Source organism: Rhinoderma darwinii, chromosome 4 (assembly GCF_050947455.1).
Source record: "Rhinoderma darwinii isolate aRhiDar2 chromosome 4, aRhiDar2.hap1, whole genome shotgun sequence".
Taxonomy (NCBI): domain Eukaryota; kingdom Metazoa; phylum Chordata; class Amphibia; order Anura; family Rhinodermatidae; genus Rhinoderma; species Rhinoderma darwinii.
The window spans coordinates 209,670,451-209,689,338 of NC_134690.1; positions in this window are offsets into that span (position 1 = coordinate 209,670,451).

The window sequence follows — 18,888 nt, forward strand, 5'->3', positions numbered from 1 at the left end:
TACATGGATGTAAAAGCAACAAGCAATGGCTTTTGACAAGCCCTCCAAAAATTTACCATTTTGTTTGGCAGATGCCTGCCGGGGTTCATCCATACATGGATGTAAAAGCAACAAGCAATGGCTTTTCACAAGCCCTCCAAAAATTTACCCTTTTTATTGGCAGATGCCTGCCGGGGTTCATCCATACATGGATGTAAAAGCAACAAGCAATGGCTTTTCACAAGCCCTCCAGGCCTGCTTGTAGCAGACGGCAGTGGAGGTGTATTGGTGGTAGTAGAGGTAGCCAACGGACAGCAAGGGTGGTGGTAGTAGTAGTAGCAGCACATTAAAAGACACTGGACAGTCACAGGACAAAGCCCTGTGGTGGGGCAGGCCTGCTTGTAGCAAACGACAGTGGAGGTGTATTAGTGGTAGTAGAGGTAGCCAATGGACAGCAAGGGTGGTGGTAGTAGTAGTAGCAGCACATTAAAAGAGATTGGACAGTCACAGGACAAAGCCCTGTGGTGGGGCTGGCCTCAGGCCTGCTTGTAGCAGACTGCAGTGGAGGTGTATTGGTGGTAGTGGAGGTAGCCAACGGACAGCAAGGGTGGTAGTAGTAGTAGCAGCACATTAAAAGACATTGGACAGTCACAGCACAAAGCCCTGTGGTGGGGCAGGCCTGCTTGTAGCAGACGGCACTGGGGGTGGATTGGTGGTGGTTGACTGGTAGTAGTGGTGGTGGTGGACTACTGACAGCACGGGTGGTGGTGGTAGTAGTAGTAGCTGCATCAACAGCACAGCAGCACATTAAAAAAGAGTGGACAGGACAAAGCCCTGTGGTTGTTTTTCTGAGACTTGTCAGAGGTACTGCGGATGGTGCTGTGCTGTGTATGAGGACCGGCGTCGGTTACTAGGCAGACACAGACAACATGGAAGATCAAGCCAAGGCTTCCTTTGGAATAAAACATGTGGAAAATAAACTGTGGCAGAATTTTACAATCCCCAAGATAAAAAGAGGACATTAAAAAAAGACTGTGGTGGGGCAGGCCTGCTTGTAGCAGACGGCAGTGGAGGTGTATTGGTGGTAGTAGAGGTAGCCAACAGACAGCACGGGTGGTGGTGGTAGTAGTAGTAGTAGTAGCAGCAACACATTAAAACAGACTGGACAGTCACAGGACAAAGCCCTATGGTGGGGCAGGCCTGCTTGTAGCAGACGGCAGTGGAGGTATATTTGTGGCAGTAGAGGTAGCCAACGGACAGCAAGGGTGGTGGTAGTAGTAGTAGCAGCACATTAAAAAAGATTGGACAGTCACAGGACAAAGCCCTGTGGTGGGGATGGCCTCAGGCCTGCTTGTAGCAGACGGCAGTGGAGGTGTATTGGTGGTAGTAGAGGTAGCCAACGGACAGCAAGGGTGGTAGTAGTAGTAGCAGCACATTAAAAGACACTGAACAGTCACAGGACAAAGCCCTGTGGTGGGGCAGGCCTCAGGCCTGCTTGTAGCAGACGGGCGGCAGTGGAGGTGTATTGGTGGTAGTAGAGGTAGCCAACGGACAGCAAGGGTGGTGGTAGTAGTAGTAGTAGCAGCACATTAACAGGTTCCCGACCGCTGGCCGTAAATATACGGCCAGCGGTCAGGGTCTCTAAAGTCCGGCGTATAGTATATATACGGCCGCACTTCAGAGACTGTGCACGCGCGATCGCGTGCACACAGCTCTATGCCCTGGCTGTTGCTAACAGCCATGGGCACTGGACAGAATGTCAGGGGTCAATCTTTTGGCCCCTGAACATGTGATCGCTGTGACAACCAATCACAGCGATCACATGCATTTCTGCATAGAAAACAGTGTGCACGCGATCGCGTGCACACAGCCCTGTGCCCTCGCTGTTACCAACAGCTCTGGGCACTGGGCAGAGTATCAGGGACCAATCTGATGGTCCCTGAACATGTGGTCGCTGTGACAACCAATCACAGCGATCACATGCATTCCTGCTTATAAAACAGTGTGCACGCGATTGCGTGCACACAGCCCTGTGCCCACGCTGTTACCAACAGCTCTGGGCACTGGGCAGAGTATCAGGGACCAATCTGATGGTCCCTGATCATGTGGTCGCTGTGAAAACCTATCACAGCGACCACACATGTTTTGTTTTGACTTTTCTGGCAGTAAATCTCCTGCCTCTTTTCTTCTCCTCAAACATTGTTTCAGTTTGAGGAGAAGAAGAGACTCGGGAGAATAGCTGCCAGAAGATTACAGTTACAGTTACAAAAAAATACAGTTACACTCTAAAACATTCTCTGTATAGATAGATTTCTATCTATCTATACAATCTATCTATCCATCTATCTTTTTTTCTATCTATCTACCTTTCTTTCTTTTATTCTATTAGAATAGGCAGGTAGGGAGTATATAATTATATATATATCCACATATATATAATATATATAGCAATAGCGGTTTATTTTTTTGTTAGCGGTAGTGTAGATATATATAGCAGTTAGTTTGTGTGTTTTATAAAAAAAATAAAAAAAATAAAAATTTGTTTAGTTAGTGTTAGTTACGTTATGGCGAGGAAGTTGTTTAGCGCCGAGGAGGCATACGCCATGCTGTGGTCTGAGTCGGAGACCGCATCAGAGATGGCGTCCGAGATGGAACCTGTTTTAGGTAGTGACGATGACAGCGTCACTTCAGGTTCATCTTCAGGGGACGTTGTCCCTGATGCAGTCGAAACTGCAGAACATGAAAGCGCAGGGCCAAGTAGCGCTGTAGCACGGGACAGCCTGGTCCCTCCAGTCCAGGCTCTTGTATGGGCACCTGCCCCATCTTTTGGGCCTAGAATCCACGGATTTACGGCCACTCCTGGCATAACCGTGGACAATACAAATTTTGTCCAAATGGATTACTTCCATTTATTTATAACGGACGACATCCTAAATCAGATTGTCCACGAAACAAATTTATATGCCACGCAATATATAAGGCAGAAACCTTCATCCACCCATGCCAGAGATTGGACGCCCACCAATTTGCAGGAATTAAAAAATTTTTTGGGGCTCACCCTAAATATGGGTATTGTCAAAAAGCCCTCCATTAGGTCTTACTGGTCAACAAGACCCGCCCAAGCCACCCCAGTATATTCTGCAGTAATGCCCAGGTCTCGTTATGAGACAATAATGAGGTTCCTCCACTTCAATGACAACGCACAGGCCCCCCCAAGTACCGATGCAAACCGGGATCGGTTGTTCAAAATAAGACCGCTAATAAATTCCCTGAATAATTTATTTCTGCAACTCTACACCCCTGAGCAGAATGTAAGTGTGGACGAATCCCTCCTCAACTTTCATGGCAGACTTAGCTTTCGCCAATATCTACCTTCCAAAAGGGCAAGATATGGCGTTAAGCTCTACAAATTGTGTGAAAGCGGGTCAGGATATACCACCGCCTTCAGGATTTATGAAGGGCGGGACCGCACAATAAATGTTCCTGGATGCCCCCCTGATCTTTCCACCAGCAGTAAGATTGTGTGGGAGATAATGCAGCCTCTGCTTCACAAGGGGTACCACCTGTACTGTTCTAATTTTTATTCGAGTGTGCCCCTGTTTAGGCATTTGCATGCTGCAAGGACTGGGGCATGTGGTACCATGCGCAAAAACCGAATTGGTTTTCCACAGCAATTAGTGGGGAAGCGCATGGTAAAGGGGGACTCCTGTGCTTATGCATCTGAAGAATTGCTGGCGGTCAAGTTCAGGGATCGCAAAGATGTGTATGTGCTAAGCACGATTCATACCGCAGGAACAGTGGCAGTGAGGGAAAGAGGGGCAACATCGGACAAGCACAAACCAGTGAGCGTGTCCGAATATAACAAGTACATGGGGGGGGTGGATTTAAGCGACCAGGTTTTACAGCCCTATTTAGTAAAACGCAAAACTAAAACCTGGTACAAAAAGGTGGCCATTTATTTGTTACAGGTGGCCATCCACAACTCATTTGTGCTCTATAAAAAAAACAGAGGCAGAGACACATACCTGGATTTCCAGGAAAAAATTATTGAAGGCCTCATTTTTGATGTTCAGGACACCCGAGAATGCCCCCAGTCTGAGGATGTCACGCGACTGACTGAAAGACACTTCATCAGTCGGATTCCCCCAACAGCAACCAGAAGCAACCCCCAGAAAAAGTGCCGCGTCTGCAGAAAAGACGGGCACCGCAAAGATTCCCGATATTTCTGTCCCTCATGTCCCTCACAACCAGGCCTGTGCATTGAGCCATGTTTTAAAAAATACCACACTGTTCTGAATTATTAGATTTTAGTTAATTTGTTGAAAATATATTTGCCCTACATTACGTTTTTATTTTTCCCCTGATTTTACTCCAAGGGTGAGGGAGGGAATGGGTGGGGGGTGGATGTCATGTTTGATGTTTTCTAAAGTTCATCTGCTGGAGAGCTCCATTTGCATTAACCTGCAATTTCTTATTTTAGAAAACCCCAAAAAATAAATTCCCATTATACCCCTAGATGAATATTTTGAGATTTCTGCTTCAAGAGCAGATATTTTGGAAGTGTTATAGAAACTCTGTTGAGTTTTGTAAAACCAGCTTTGAAAAAAAGCGATTTGTGAAATAATCTTCTTCTATCCTCCGCCCTCCTACATCTCTATGTGATAAATAAGGCCACATATTTGGTATCCCCGTGCACGGGAGAAGTGGCAGAATGTGAACGGAGATTAATTTTGACCGTGGTCTATACCGTGTGTGAAAAATGCTGGTATAAACTGACGCATTTGATAAAAAATTGCTAATTTTATTTTGATCCATCTTATTCAAGAAACTTTCAGAAGAAAACTGGACTGTCTAAAAATATGATAAACCCCTTGAAGGAAACCTTGTGGGGTCTACTTGTGTGAATGAAGTAATTTATGGGGTGTTTCTAATGTTTCAGCAGCATTAGGCCCCCCAGAAAACAGTATGCGGCTCTAAAATCAAATGCAAAATTCCTGGACCGAAAAGGCCAAAAAGCCTCCTTTTATGCCAAGCCCTGGCACATGCCCGCACAGCGAATAAGGCACACATATTTGGTATCCCCATGCACGGGAGAAGTGGAAGAACGTGAAAGGAGATGAATTTTGGCCGTGGTCTATACCGTGTGTGAAAAATACTAGCCTAAACTGACGCATTTGCTAAAAAAGTGCTGATTTTATTTTGTTCCATCTTATTCAAGAAACTTTCAGAAGAAAACTGGACTTGCTAAAAATATGATAAACCCCTTGAAGGAAACCTTGTGGGGTCTACTTGTGTGAATGAAGTAATTTATGGGGTGTTTCTAATGTTTCAGCAGCATTAGGCCCCCCAGAAAACAGTATGCGGCTCTAAAATCAAATGCAAAATTCCTGGACCGAAAAGGCCAAAAAGCCTCCTTTTATGCCAAGCCCTGGCACATGCCCGCACAGCGAATAAGGCACACATATTTGGTATCCCCATGCACGGGAGAAGTGGAAGAACGTGAAAGGAGATGAATTTTGGCCGTGGTCTATACCGTGTGTGAAAAATACTAGCCTAAACTGACGCATTTGCTAAAAAAGTGCTGATTTTATTTTGTTCCATCTTATTCAAGAAACTTTCAGAAGAAAACTGGACTTGCTAAAAATATGATAACCCCCTTGAAGGAAACCTTGTGGGGTCTACTTGTGTGAATGAAGTAATTTATGGGGTGTTTCTAATGTTTCAGCAGCATTAGGCCCCCCAGAAAACAGTATGCGGCTCTAAAATCAAATGCAAAATTCCTGGACCGAAAAGGCCAAAAAGCCTCCTTTTATGCCAAGCCCTGGCACATGCCCGCACAGCGAATAAGGCACACATATTTGGTATCCCCATGCACGGGAGAAGTGGAAGAACGTGAAAGGAGATGAATTTTGGCCGTGGTCTATACCGTGTGTGAAAAATACTAGCCTAAACTGACGCATTTGCTAAAAAAGTGCTGATTTTATTTTGTTCCATCTTATTCAAGAAACTTTCAGAAGAAAACTGGACTTGCTAAAAATATGATAACCCCCTTGAAGGAAACCTTGTGGGGTCTACTTGTGTGAATGAAGTAATTTATGGGGTGTTTCTAATGTTTCAGCAGCATTAGGCCCCCCAGAAAACAGTATGCGGCTCTAAAATCAAATGCAAAATTCCTGGACCGAAAAGGCCAAAAAGCCTCCTTTTATGCCAAGCCCTGGCACATGCCCGCACAGTGAATAAGGCACACATATTTGGTATCCCCATGCACGGGAGAAGTGGAAGAATGTGAAAGGAGATGAATTTTGTCCGTGGACTATACCGTGTGTGAAAAATACTAGCCTAAACTGACGCATTTGCTAAAAAAGTGCTGATTTTATTTTGTTCCATCTTATTCAAGAAACTTTCAGAAGAAAACTGGACTTGCTAAAAATATGATAAACCCCCTTGAAGGAAACCTCGTGGGGTCTAATTGTGTGAATGAAGTCATTTATGGGGTGTTTCTAATGTTTCAGCAGCATTAGGCCCCCCAGAAAACAGTATACGGCTATAAAATCAAATGCAAAATTCCTGGACCGAAAAGGCCAAAAAGCCTCCTTTTATGCCAAGCCCTGGCACATGCCCGCACAGCGAATAAGGCACACATATTTGGTATCCCCATGCACGGGAGAAGTGGAAGAACGTGAAAGGAGATGAATTTTGGCCGTGGTCTATACCGTGTGTGAAAAATGCTAGCATAAACCGACGCAATTGTTAAATTCTTGCATTTTTTTCCAATTTTGCCCACTTTAGAGAAAAAAAAAAAAATGATATATACTGACAAATGCCACTAAAACAAAGCCCTATCTGTCCTTTAAAAAGAGTGTAAAATTCAAAGATGAACTTTATTCACCTGCTGAGTTATAGTCATCTAAAGAAGCGCATAGCAAAATTGTGAAATTTGCTCTGGTCATTTAGCTGTAAAACAGCCTAGTCCTTAACCGGTTAAAAGAGACTGGACAGTCACAGGACAAAGCCCTGTGGTGGGGCAGGCCTGCTTGTAGCAGACGGCACTGGGGGTGGATTGGTGGTAGAAGTAGTAGCAGCACCAACAGCGGCACATTAAAAAAAGGGTGGACAGGACAGAATCCCGTAGTAGCAGGCGGCAGTATCAGGAGGCAGCGGCAGCAGCAATGTCAGATCCAATCAGTGGCATCAGGCACAGGGGTTTTAAAATCCTCACCGATCCACGCTTGACTCATATTCAGAAACGTGAGATTTTCCAAGCTGTTGGCGGACAATCTTGTTCGCTTAGTGGTGACGAAGCCCCTGCCGCGCTGAATACCCTCTCTGACGCTACACTGGAGGGTGGACAAGACAGTACACCCATGGCAAACTGGGCCAGTTCTTGCCAATGATCCAATCTGCTGACTCAGAAGTCCATGGGGTCTGGGATCAGGATTTCTGACGGAGAAAGGGCACAGTCCAGTGAACCTGGTTGTTTAGGTGCTGGACCTGGTGATGGTGAACATCCCTTTGGTGACTACGATGTGTGTCAGGTCGGGGTATTGGATGTAAAAATGTTGTCATCATATTTTCCAAACTGAATTGGCTGCTGCTGCCACTGCTGCCGCCTATTGCAGAGGTAGCTCTGCCAGAGGCGGTGGAACGATGAGACAGTGGGGAGCAGAGAGTGGCCCCCCCGGTCAGACATGCTTGCAGCAGGTGTTTGCCGTTTGAAAGCCGTGACAAGCTGGCTGCAAAGCTTCTCTCGATAATAAGCCAATTTTGCCTCCCTCTCGGAAGGCGCAAAAAACTCCCCCATTCTGGCTTTATACCGAGGGTCTAAAAGTGTGGCTATCCAGTACTCATCTCTTTGCTTCATGCTAACAATACGACAGTCAGCGCGCAAGTAACGAAGCATACAGCTCGCCATCCTGGCCAGCGTTTCAGAGGGCCCGGTTGGTTCCATCTCCGCCCCATACTGCCATGGTTGTCCATCATCAAGGTCGTCGTCAGACTCGTCATCACCACCACTGTCATGTTGTGCGGCTGCCTCGTCCCCTATGCCTTCCTGTGATTCCATCTCCAAATCCAGCTCCTCTTCAGGTCCTGCTTCCTCATCCTCCTCCTCCTCCTCCTCCTCAACATCCATAGCCAGATGTGATCCTTCCTCCATCCTTTGCTGAATCATCGCTGTGAGCGTTTGCTCCAGAATGAATATCAGCGGCATAACATCGTTCATTCCGCTAGCGTCACGGCTCACAAATCGTGTGGCCTCTTCAAAGGGCCTCAAAACGCGACATGCGTCTCTAACCAGCTGCCAGTGCCTGAGCTCGAAATTACACTGGCTCCAAACGCTGCCCGTCTGCTGCATCAGGAAATCATTCATGTCTTTCCGCTGTTCGTACAGACGGTCCAACATGTGCAGGGTGGAATTCCAGCGTGTTGGAACGTCGCAAATCAGGCTGTGTTCTGGGAGATTGCTTTGACGCTGCAAGTCCAGGAGGGCGTGCTTAAATGCATACGAACGTCTAAAGCGAACGCAAACCCTCCTGGACATGGCCAGCACACCCTTCAAACCAACATATGACTTTAAGAAGCGTGTTATGACCAGATTGATCACATGTGCCATGCAAGGAGCGTGTGTCAGGTGACCTAGACGCAGTGCAGCCACAACGTTCTTCCCGTTATCAGAGACAACATTGCCCAGTGTGAGTTTCAGAGGAGACAGCCAGCATGCGATTTCCTCCTTGATGCACAGCAGCAGCTCCTGCCCTGTGTAGCTTTTCTCACCCAGGCTCAGCAGGTGTAAGACAGCGTTGTGGCGCTTCACCTTGCACCTATGAAAAGAGGAGGGAGGAGGAGTGGAAGATACGCTGTCCATTGAGGAGGGCAAGGAGGAGTAGGAGGAGGAGGATGGTAGGCGCCTGGTGTCCGGAGTTGAACCAGAAAGATACAAGCGTGGAGGTGATAATGCCTGGCATTGCTGCGGTGGTGCATCGGACTGCAAAATATTGACCCAGTGGGCCGTGAAAGACATGTACTGTCCCTGCCCATAGTTGCTGCTCCACGTGTCGACGGTGGCATGTACCCTGCTGTACACGGATAATTGCAAGGACTGGTCCACCTTTTCCTCCACATGCTTGTGCAAGGCAGGGACAGCTGTTTTGGAGAAGTAATGGCGGCTAGGTATTCGCCACCTAGGCTCAGCGCACGCCATCAATTGCTTAAAGCCGGCGGAGTCGACCAGGTGTTACGGCAGCGATTGCACCACCAACAACTTAGCCAGGTGTGAATTAAGCCACACGACAAGTGGATGACTGGGTATATATTGTTGCTTATTGGACAACGATTCCGTAATGGATAACTGACGGGACGTAGGAAGAGCACTAGATGACAGTGATGACAACGACATGGTGGATAAGGCCTGGCTACTACTTAGATGACAGGGACTCGGAGCAGCAGCAGCGGCAGAGGGGTCTTCATTAGATGTACATGATGGTGGGGCATGTCGATTGTCCCACATGGCCTTGTGATGCCGCTCCATGTGTTTACGTAGAGCGGTAGTTCCTACATTGCTGCCCTGCCCACGCCTTACTTTCCGCTTGCAGATACGGCACTGTGCCATGTTTTCGTCCTCCGGGAAGGTACAGAAAAATTGCCACGCGGCAGAGTACCGTAAATAGATAGTACCACGTCCACCACCACCACCACCACCACCCGAGCTTGCCCCTTGTCTGGCAGGCTTTTTTCGGGAGCCTACACCACTAGCATCAGTGTCGCCGTCACCGGCTCCTAAGCTGACCCTACCGCTGCAATGTTTTGCAGATTGACTTCTGCCCCTACCTCGGCTTGGCTGTTTATCACTGCCAGTGCCGCCACTACTACCCTCCTCTGACGCCGTCATCATCTCGTCACCTGGTTCCCACGTCCTGTCTAAAACAACATCATCATAGCCCTCCTCATCATCCCCGCCACTTCTGTCACTGTGTTGTGAATGTGATGTGACATCATGGCGGGCTCCATGCCCCCCCTCATTACTGCGTCTGCCACCACAGCTACCACCAACACCCGCACTACCACAGCTATGCGTCTCGGACACCGCTTCCACCTCCACCACCGCCGCAACACACTCCGTTGGCTGACTCGCGGAAAACAAATCATCATCACTATGTTGTTCAGTATCTTCCTTCGCACCCGAGGAGATGTCTCTTAGGACTTTCAGGAAAGATGGCTTCCCGCTAGCAAGGGGGAGTGAAGACATAAATGATGGAATGGAAACGCTAGAAATACCCATATTACTGCTGTCACTGTGCCAAGGAACTGTAGAGGATCTGGAATCCAACGAAACCTGGCTTGAAGCCAGATCGTCAGAGTCTTCCTGCTGAGATGACCGCGAGCCAGCCAACCAGTCCACAATGGCCGTATTGTCTAAAGTAACCCGCCCACCGGAGGAGATGGACAAGTCTGGCTTGCTGATACTGCTACTACTACCAGCAGGCACATGGCTGCTTTTTACTAGTGGAACTGGGCACATGTCTTGTGCCACAAATGCTGGTACTGGGTCTGGCACCAACAGATCCAACATTTGGACTGGAAGAGGACATGGCATGGGTGTTTTTTCCTCTACCCCGTCCTTTCACAACATTTTTTTTACCAGACATTTCACTGCTGTGCTGGAGTGCAGCAAGTTGAATCAAAACCCCGGGGATGAGCCCCTTCTAAAAGCGTATTCACACACTGGCTTGGCAAATGGCAATGAGAATTTCTATCAGCCACTGTGCACTGACTCAGGGAATGCTGGCCCTGGGCGTTGTAGTACTACAAAGGCTGCCTCAGCTGCCTGTATTGCAAGTTGGATGCAACGGGGATGAGCCCCTTCTAAAAGCTTATTCACACACTAGCTTGGCAAATGGCAATGAATGAGAATATCTATCAGCCACTGTGCACTCAGGGAATGCTGGGCGTTGTAGTACTACAAAGGCTGCCTGTATTGCAAGTTGGATTGTTATGTTAACGGGGATGAGCCCCTTCTAAAAGCTTATTTACACACTGGCTTGGCAAATGGCAATGAATGAGAATTTCTATCAGCCACTGTGCACTGACTCATGGAATGCTGGCCCTGGGTGTTTAGTACTACAAAGGCTGCCTCAGCTGCCTGTATTGCAAGTTGGATGCAATGGGAATGAGCCCCTTCTAAAAGCTTATTCACACACTGGCTTGGCAAATGGCAATGAATGAGAATTTCTATCAGCCACTGTGCACTGACTCAGGGAATGCTGGCCCTGGGCGTTGTAGTACTACAAAGGCTGCCTCAGCTGCCTGTACTGCAAGTTGGATGCAATGGGGATGAGCCCCTTCTAAAAGCATATTCACACACTGGCTTGGCAAATGGCAATGAGTGAGAATTTCTATCAGCCACGGTGCACTCAGGGAATGCTGGGCGTTGTAGTACTACAAAGGCTGCCTGTATTGCAAGTTGGATTGTTATGTTAACCCATGCAACGGGGATGAGCCCCTTCTAAAAGCTTATTCACACACTGGCTTGGCAAATGGCAATGAATGAGAATTTCTATCAGCCACGCCGCGGTGCACTCAGGGAATGCTGGGCGTTCTAGTACTACAAAGGCTGCCTGTATTGCAAGTTGGATTGTTATGTTAACCCATGCAACGGGGATGAGCCCCTTTTAAAAGCTTATTCACACACTGGCTTGGCAAATGGCAATGAATGAGAATTTCTATCAGCCACGGTGCACTGACTCAGGGAATGCTGGGCGTTATAGTACTACAAAGGCTGCCTGTATTGCAAGTTGGATTGTTATGTTAATGGGGATGAGCCCCTTCTAAAAGCTTATTCACACACTGGCTTGGCAAATGGCAATGAATGAGAATTTCTATCAGCCACGGTGCACTGACTCAGGGAATGCTGGGCGTTGTAGTACTACAAAGGCTGCCTCAGCTGCCTGTACTGCAAGTTGGATGCAATGGGGATGAGCCCCTTCTAAAAGCATATTCACACACTGGCTTGGCAAATGGCAATGAGTGAGAATTTCTATCAGCCACGGTGCACTCAGGGAATGCTGGGCGTTGTAGTACTACAAAGGCTGCCTGTATTGCAAGTTGGATTGTTATGTTAACCCATGCAACGGGGATGAGCCCCTTCTAAAAGCTTATTCACACACTGGCTTGGCAAATGGCAATGAATGAGAATTTCTATCAGCCACGGTGCACTGACTCAGGGAATGCTGGGCGTTATAGTACTACAAAGGCTGCCTGTATTGCAAGTTGGATTGTTATGTTAATGGGGATGAGCCCCTTCTAAAAGCTTATTCACACACTGGCTTGGCAAATGGCAATGAATGAGAATTTCTATCAGCCACGGTGCACTGACTCAGGGAATGCTGGGCGTTGTAGTACTACAAAGGCTGCCTGTATTGCAAGTTGGATTGTTATGTTAATGGGGATGAGCCCCTTCTAAAAGCTTATTCCCACACTGGCTTGGCAAATGGCAATGAATGAGAATTTCTATCAGCCACGGTGCACTGACTCAGGGAATGCTGGGCGTTGTAGTACTACAAAGGCTGCCTGTATTGCAAGTTGGATTGTTATGTTAACGGGGATGAGCCCCTTCTAAAAGCTTATTCACACACTGGCTTGGCAAATGGCAATGAATGAGAATTTCTATCAGCCACGCCGCGGTGCACTCAGGGAATGCTGGGCATTGTAGTACTACAAAGGCTGCCTGTATTGCAAGTTGGATTGTTATGCTAACCCATGCAACGGGGATGAGCCCCTTATAAAAGCTTATTCACACACTGGCTTGGCAAATGGAGAATTTGTATTGCAATTTGGATGTTGATTGTTGAGAGTAGAGTAGACTCCCGCTGTAGTGGATGAGCCCCTTCGATTGCTGGATTCCTGGCTTTTAGATTCCTAAAGCTTTCCCTAACTGCACAGAGATGCTATCCCTACAGCTCCTGTCTCTACAATGGCCGCTGAGCTCCGTGCATAGACTTTAATTGCAGGCTTGAGCCCGCCCCTATGCTGCCTCCCGATTGGCTGGGAGTGCCGTTTGCAAGGCATTATGGGGTAGCCTGATGTCAGGTGATATTTTGAAATCCTCCATTTTACATCTAACATGTGGCAGGCGCCAAAATGTAGCCGGGTTCGGTCAAAACGGGTCCGGCCGAAACCGGTGAAGTTCGGATTCGCTGCGAACCAAACTTTTCGCAATGTTCGGACCGAAAACGTGTTCTGTTGTCCCGGGTTCGCTCATCTCTAATCTTTATATGTGTGAAGCTAAATTGCTTCACATAGACAGTTGTCACTAAAGCTCAAAGATCTGCTGACAACAGCCTACAGGGGGGATGGCTATTCTATTCTAAGCCTCCTGGTGTATGACTTTGTATTCAGACATTACAAAGGCAACGTGAGAAAACGTGATGACATTGTATTTCTTATGGCTAAAGATATGTACTAAAGAGGGGATGGAAAGACTGGACATTACCATATGTAGAATGTTTATGTTTGAAAGTATGAGGTTACCACCTACTCTCATTTTCTTATAAATAAAGATGGATCCGCCCCCTGGGGCAGAGATCGTTTGAACACTGACACTGCGTGTCATGGTCTCTCCAGCCGGCCTCTCTCAGATCCACCATTGAGAGAGCATTCATTAATTTGGAACTCATAGACAAATGCAGAGAATGTCTAAAGTTAACTGACATACTAAATTCTGCAGCGACATTACATGGGGACTCTTGTCCGGGATTCTCAACACAGATCGAAGGCGACAATCGAAAGTGGATGACGGCTAAGATAACGGAGAACTGCACACAAAACCGGTGAGTAAGAAATGTTATTCTTACTGTGCACTTCTCTCTTGTTTTAGCTGTCGTCCAGGCATTGTCTCTTTTGACTAATTGGGAACCATGAACACCATTTGTCTATGAGCTGTTGTATGTTATAGGAATAGGTGTGTGAGTAGAAATGAATCTGTGAGTGTATCTGTGAGAGGCTGAGATAAGGGAGCGTTTGTTTTCTGATCCCAAGACATACAGAAACAACCAAATACAGAGATAACACTAAACGGCCTGTCCGAAGTGTTCCCTCTGGCCCCTGGGTTTAGTCTGTATTAAGATCAGGTTGCAAATTGATCCTTGCAGAAGTAACGGGTATCCATCCCCGCCCATGTGATTGTTAGAACTTTCACGCATCCAGACTGTGACCCATAGGAGGCGCACCTGGCCGGAAGTAAGAGTATGTATGTGGGCTAATCCTTGGACGCTCGATCTGAATGAGTTGCTGATTATTAAGTAACATCTCTGTAACTTAAAAGTTTATAGAATATCCACGGGCCCCTGAGACAGTAAGATAGTTATAAATCACACCCATCCCTTTAAATACAACATAAAGTAGGTTAACGTACACTGCACCAAGGGACTTTCAATAATTGTGATCTTGTTGACAATAGTTGTTATTTGGCTGCTGTTTAGGAGACTGGATCAGAGACGTGGTTGCCCTACTTAAAGACTAAATATAGGATTTAGCAGAGTGCATAGGGAAAACTCCCTACTGACAGACTAAAAGTTTTAGCAGAGTGCATGGGGAGAACTCCCTACTGGCAGACTAAATATAGGATTTAGCAGGGTGCATAGGGTTAAACTCCCCAATGACAGACTAGAAGTAGGCCCAGGTTTTTGCAGAGCGCATAGAGAACCCCTACTGACAGACTAAACATAGGAGTTAGCAGAGTGCATAGGGACCTCTCATTGACAGACTGAAAATAAGTAAGCCGAGAGTCTAGCAGAGTGCATGGGGACTTCTGAATCAAAGCGTGCCCAAGTAGTAGGGCATGACACCCAAGGGACAGGATGGGGACAAACAGCAGCAGATATTGTTAAAAAAAACAATGTGGGGAAGGTGCAGTCAAGAACCTGGAGAAAATAACGTAGAAATCGAGAAAGCCCAAGTGGGGGAATCCTCAGTTATACTAGATGGGATGGTTTCTTGAGAGATGATGGGCCTGGATTAATAGACAGAGTTGCAGAGAACAGATAGAAGTGATTGAATGTACCAGAAATAAACAAAAAAAAAAACAAAAAAAAAAACACTAGGAAACACAGTTGTCAGTTGTACGTAAGAATTAACCAGCTTCTAGTTCTATAGATAGAGACATTCCAGTAGAAAAGAATGTGCCAACAATTATTCTGTGTACATATTTATAAACCAAAGTTTTACCGAAACAAGGTTTCCAGAGGTGACATGCGATCAGTTATTAGCAATACATTGAGAGAAAGGCGTCATCTGAATTCATAAAGGAATCAATTAACTCTTCACTTCCTAAAAAGGAAACATTGGGTGAAATGTTCAAAGATTATTGATAGATAGAGAGATAGATAGATAGATAGACGTGGATTAGGAATTGGCTAAAAATAGACTTAAAGCCAATAGGATTATTTTAAGTGTAATGACCACGGATTATAGAAGGAGAAGTGAGATTGATAAAGTGAAGATTCTTATGTATTTCTATCCAGATCTGGTTGTTGGAATATACTGTATATCATCCGTCCTAAATTGTCACTAATGAAATTTCCTCTCGTTATAGGTGTTTTTTCCAAGACATTTTAAACATTACTGTAAATCTTTTTCCTTTTTGGTTTATTTAACAGTCATTTTAATAATTGCATGGAATGTCTAACAAGATATATTGTTAATCTATAATAACCGTGTTAGACTAATAGAACTAATAATAAGAGAATAACGTGTGTTACTTACAAGAGCAGGATGTCTCAGATTTTCATTGAGGAATGACCATGTGAAGAAGATGTGTGGTCATTGATTGACAGGAGCACATGGTGACATTTTGACCTTGTAGCTCATACGTTTTGGCTAGCAAGGGGTTAATGCTACATTCTCTGTTATCTGCTGTATAGCTGTGTCTGCAGAAAGTGTACATGTAGTGCAAAATAAGAACTGTAACTTAAAGGTTAAGAGGGGGGAAAAAAGCCTGATAAGATCACAGGATTGAGTATATGTTTTTATGTTTATATGTTATATGTTAATATGTGTTTTATGTGTCGTCCACAATGAAAAACTTTACTCATATTTAAATTTAATATGATGCTCATTACTAAATGAAGATTATAGTTCATTGGATGAATAATACAAGAATAGGAGTTTATACACAGTCATTCTAGTTATATACTTGTTTTTCCAAAGATACACACAAAAGGTTTACACATGTGAGATTGGATTCTCAGTCAGAGAGTGTCTGGGAACAGCTGGTGTTGTGAGTGACTGGCGTGTGCTGAACTATTTTTAAAGGGAAATGGTTTATTTGAAATCACCACATCAGAAGTGATTTGACAAGAAAGATTCTTATGTCATTGTTACATTTTACTTTATGATTATTTGATATTAACAAGTTTCTATTGACATATGATGACACATAGTGCGCAATATGTTTCATCATTTGTGTTAATAGATTGGTTTATTTAATAATTTACACATACTAATTAAGGAAACAAATATTTTGCAAACCTCTTATTAATTTATGAGTATCCTTTCTGGTTAATGAAGGTATATACATTACATATGCACCTGACACACACACACACACACACACACACACACAAAACATATTGGGAATATATTTTATGAAATGAAAATGCAAAAAAGATTACAGCATTCACAAGAGCTGTTGTCACGTTTATGGTGTCAGATTCCTGTCAGTCAATCTTATAGTTTCTGACATCCTTGCAGCAATGTAGGTTGTCATTCGATATAAGCCTGATGAACAGATTGAAGTTACTGATGATGTGCAAAATTTTATGTGGGCTGCACACTATGGGGATTGCACTAGGAGGAGGACCTCACACCTAAGGAAATATTGAGGGTGGTCCTGTCCTCCTTCTGGGCACAGGGTAAACAGATGTAGGACGCATGTCTGTGGCCCGTGTGACTGTTAAAATTGTTTGCAAACAGCCCTAAACCTCAGTTGAAGCAGTGCCCCCCAAGCCTCCCACAGTTGAAAAGTATTGATAACCAGATAAGACAAGTATTTGGAGGCAGGGGTATTGAAGAAATGTGTATGTTCTTATAATAAGCCCCTCTCCCAAAGAATGCCAAAAAAACTTTGTACCTTCCATCTTGTATCTGTGTAGTGGCAGCAGCTGCTCTACTCAAAGACAAGACAACAGACATAGTGCTAAGATTAGCTTCTAGTTCTCAGGGTGCCCCGTGCTGTTAGTGAGATTCTTCATCAAACACACACTAAGCACATGTCTACTAAGTATTAGACCAGTCTCATCACCCCATATAAAACGAACTATACAGAGATGTACAGTGTTACAGTGTTGAACCCTACTACATTGCTTCTACAGGGTTCAACAGAGGAGGAAGAGAAGGATACATGGTCAATGGGGGACTTGAGAGGGAATGGGATAAGTCGCAGGAAACAGCAGACAGTGAATTTCCAGCCTGGTGGGAAGTTGATTTTCCAGCACATTTGATTCCCCAGTACACAGATCACCAACATAATTGTCCTGAATTAATGACAAAGGAGATGAAAAAATAAATATTTAAAATGTAACAGAGGATCCAATATCTAATTCAGCTTTTGAGTTTCTTTTGTAGATGGTTCCAGGTACCACCATGAAGGATGCTACAAGACTGGGTATACTGTCACTACTGAAACAGAGGTAATAAAGAAAGAACCACTCCCATCCTCTGTGTCCGCACAGGAGGTGGAGGTGAAGGTACTCGCTGAGGTGTGTAGACTGGCTGAAGGTAAAACCGCAAATATATACTGACTCTAGATATGCTTTTGGTATTGCACATGATTATGGCCTATTCTGGAGGAGCAGAGATTTTGCTGGATCCATGGGTAAACCCATAATGTTGAGAGAGTGAAAGGCTCTGACACTGCCAAAGCAGGTAGGTATACGTAAAGTGCAAGCTCTTACTAAAGTGCAAGCTACCCTCAAAGCGAGGGGAAATAGACTTTCAGATGAGGCTGCAAAAGCTGCGACTTTCACGTCCCCCAAAGAGGAGGACGTAGTATTCTTGACTAGCTTAGCATCTGGTCCCATGGACATGATAATATTAAGTAGATTACAAAGTCAAGGCACAAAGGAAAAAGGACAGTGGCAGACAAAAGGTGCCAGTGAAGGGGAGGATGGAATATGGAAGGTGGGTAACAGGATGTGCCTACCCGGAGTCCTCTTCCCCATGGTAACCCAACTAGTGCAAAGACCAACGCATGTGTCAAGAGAAGGAATGTGTGCAATGGTGACCAAATGGTGGGTACCCCCGGGGGTTCAGCAAGTGCTGCTGCCAGATTTGTCCAGAGGTGCATGATATGTGTCTGCCATAACATACACAAAACTGTGCGGTTTGCAAAAAGGCATATGGTAAAGGCGGACTACCCATATCAGCAATTGCAGATTGACTCAGTTACCAAAGGTGGGACAGTATGAACATGTACTGGTCTGTGTAGATCTATTCTCCGGGTGGCCTGAGGCGTGGCCAGTAACGAGGGCCACAGCAAAAGTAAAAGATTGTTCTCAGAAGTGGTATGTAGATATGGGGTCCCTCAGACAATAGAAAGTGATAGAGAAACTCACTTTACTGGAGAGGTACACCAAGAAATCTTGCAGGTCCTGGGCATAGAGCAGCTTTTCACACCCTGTATCCCAAGAGCAGTGGGAAGGTAGAAAGGTTGAATGGGACTTTAAAGTTAAAAATTCAGAAGTTCATGGCTGAAACCCATAAACCATGGACTGAGCGCCTGCCTATTGCAATCTGACCTCACCAGTTATGTGGGAGCTCTGTAAAAACAGATCACGCAGATGTATAAATATGTTTATGATTCCATTCCAGATCCTAAGTGAAAGGAGGACATTGTTTACAGCCGGAGACTGGGCGTGT